Genomic DNA, 2,871 nt, shown 5'->3' with positions numbered 1-2,871 from the left:
TCTCTTTCTCTCTCTCTCTCTCACACACACACACTGTTGAGCAAGTTACTTAAACTACTTAAAAATAACTTATTTTTACTTTATTAAAATACTGAGTTTATTTCACAAGTATATTTTTGTCTCCCTACCATTTCCATTTCTTTGACCACCACTGCTATTATGACATTCCACATATATCTAAAACCAAGCAAAGGTACATTTCCATCTTTAAAAACTAAACAGACATTTTGGACAACACATTTTTGGCAATGGGACCTGGAAAATATTTATCAGACATGGCAGGGAAAGTTCACATTCTGCATTATAAAAAAAGTACAGCCATATATCAACTGTTAAAGAAATGAAATAAGACGGAAAATTTTAACAAACTATCTAAAATACTTCCTTTAAGAGACTGTCTTCACTGCCAGCGTTCTTGAATAGCCTCCCAGGTCAGAAACCCACAACCAACTCTTCACATAATTGATAAACTTGGCTTCCAAGTTAGGAAGACAGGCACCTTTTTTCTATGTTTGTTTGCATTTTTGTTTTTATGTCTTCTACAGAACTAGGTTTTTTCAGTGTCTTAGGAATTTTTTGCTGTTTATTGAAGGATTCTTCACCTTTTGATCTTGGTGTTAATAAGATCTGGTTTGATTTTTGTGCATTTTTGGCTGGAGTATTATACTTACATTTATTATTTTTTTAAGATTGTATTTTTATTTATTTGATAGAAAGAGCACATACAAGCAGGGGTGGAGTGGGGGAGGAGCAGAGGGAGAGGGAGAAGCAGGGGGACCTGAGATCATAACCCGAGCCGAAGGCAGATGCTTAACCATCTGACTGAGCCATCCTGGTGCCCCCACACTTAATTTATTTATTGAAGCTTTTCCTTTGCTTCCTCACCCTCAAAACCATCATCATCATTATCTTTATCATCTTCGTCTTTATCAGCTGCAAGTTTTATTTTGTTGGTGGAAACCTGCTACCACTTCCAGGAGCAGATCACTTTTCCTGATATACTTAGGGGCTTCACATGACTTTGTATTTCATCTAGAGCCACTAAGCACTGTCCATGAATTCGCACAGACCCTGAACCACACTTAACCACAAGACCACAGGTGGTGTTATTTCAAAGTCCCGAGGGAAACCACCAGCTGTACGGACATTTTCGAAGCTGCCAGTAGGATGTAACTGGACTGCCTTCCTAATTCAGTGCCTCTGTTTCAACAATGTACAATTCAGCCCTTGCACAAACCCCTAACCTGATTATTTTTAAAGAAAACGGGTGTCCATTGTCATCTTTATCCACTTGAAAGCGATAATTTTTGCTGGCTTTTAGTTCAAAACAGTTCTTGGGGCTGGAAGTCCAAGACCGAGGTGCCAGCATGGCCGAGTGAGGGCCCTCCCCCAGGGTGCAGACTTTTCCTTGTATCCTCACATGATGGAAGAAGCTTCCCCCTCCAAGAAGGTACATTTCTTGTATAAGAATATACAACCAGTCAGTGCTAGAGCCCACATTAGAATGGGAAGCCTGATTGACACCAAATTACAAATATTTTATCTTATTTAATGCTGTGTGTTTACTTCATGAGTAGTTTTTATTTCTTTGTATTATTGTAGATTATCACTATTTTTAAGAAATCGATCGCTCATTCTTTGTTCATTCATCATTTATTGAAAGCTTTCTAGTGGTATGCTAGTAAGTGTTTAATAATCTGTTCTCTGGGGAAAAACCCTCTCCCTGCCTAATTCTATGTTATAAATACTCCCACCATGCCTGATAACAAACTACCATGGCAACGCCAGCCTGTACAATTCCTGAAAAATCTAACAATCAGCTCTCACGCACCAGCATGAGTGAGACCCAGCACACATGGATCGTTTTCCATACACCAGTATGTTCCATCGACCACTTTGCTTGGCATTATGGAAAAAATAAAAATAAAGTGATTTCTGCCTCTGGATAATCCAGGCTCTAGTAAAAGAAAATGATAATCAACAACACAAATGATAACTTCTGGAAAAATAGAACATTTAAAAGTCTATCATCCTCTTGACTTTCTCATCTTTTAGATAACTATTTATAATACTGTTCCCAGTTGAAAGTTATTTTAATCCCTCTCAAAACCATAATATAGGTAATTAAAATTTGCCTAGAGTTTAGCCAGAAAAAAGCCCTGTAAATCAAGTCTATTTCAAAGCCCTTCATTCGTTTCATTTCCAGTGAACAAAAATTCCTTAATGTTATTTCACCTTGTATAGACTCCCTAATGTGACTTTTACTAGCTCTATAATGAATTAGAACAGAAGTAAATAATAGTAACTACCCATGTTACATGTGATAATTACTATAATCACACCATCATCATTCTCTGTATTGATGTATTTTTCCTACAACACATCAAGAAAATTATTTACTTCTAAGATGATGAATGACTTGCAACAACAATTCAGACAGGTATTATGATGACAAGTAATAGGATAAACACAATTTTCCCTTGAAATAGAAATATCACGTGTTCTGTATGTTGGCATGTGTAGATTTTGTGCTTAAAGTCACTCTTTAAATTTTGCAGAAATTAAATGGGATGTTTAGGGCAAGCCTAATGACACTGACAAAGGGAGATGCTTTAAACATAGTTTCTCCCTGAAATATTCTATGTTCTTCATAATTTTAGAAAATGGCCCTTTTTATGTGACAAAGCTTGTTCCATGTGACAAAAATGTTGATGGCTTAAAGACAGCCTAAATGACAAATTACTAAATAATCTTAAATGTCATTTTTCAAAAAGACTTTCTTTTCTTTTTTCTTTTCTTTTCTTTTCTCTTTTCTTTCTTTCTTTCTTTCTTTCTTTCTTTCTTTCTTTCTTTCTTTCTTTTTCTTTCTTT

The 2,871-nt window shown here is 35.8% G+C and overlaps 1 pseudogene; it reads right to left on the bottom strand.

Annotated features, from left to right (window-relative positions):
• Nucleotides 1-325: 325 nt before the first annotated feature.
• LOC121104282 lies at nucleotides 326-1,369 on the bottom strand (annotated as a pseudogene).
• Between the last annotated feature and the right edge of the window lie 1,502 nt (nucleotides 1,370-2,871).

Source organism: Ursus maritimus, unplaced genomic scaffold, assembly GCF_017311325.1.
Source record: "Ursus maritimus isolate PB19 unplaced genomic scaffold, ASM1731132v1 scaffold_1, whole genome shotgun sequence".
Lineage (NCBI taxonomy): Eukaryota > Metazoa > Chordata > Mammalia > Carnivora > Ursidae > Ursus > Ursus maritimus.
Note: the sequence above shows the minus strand (reverse complement) of the source record. Positions and strands in the feature narration are given on the sequence as shown.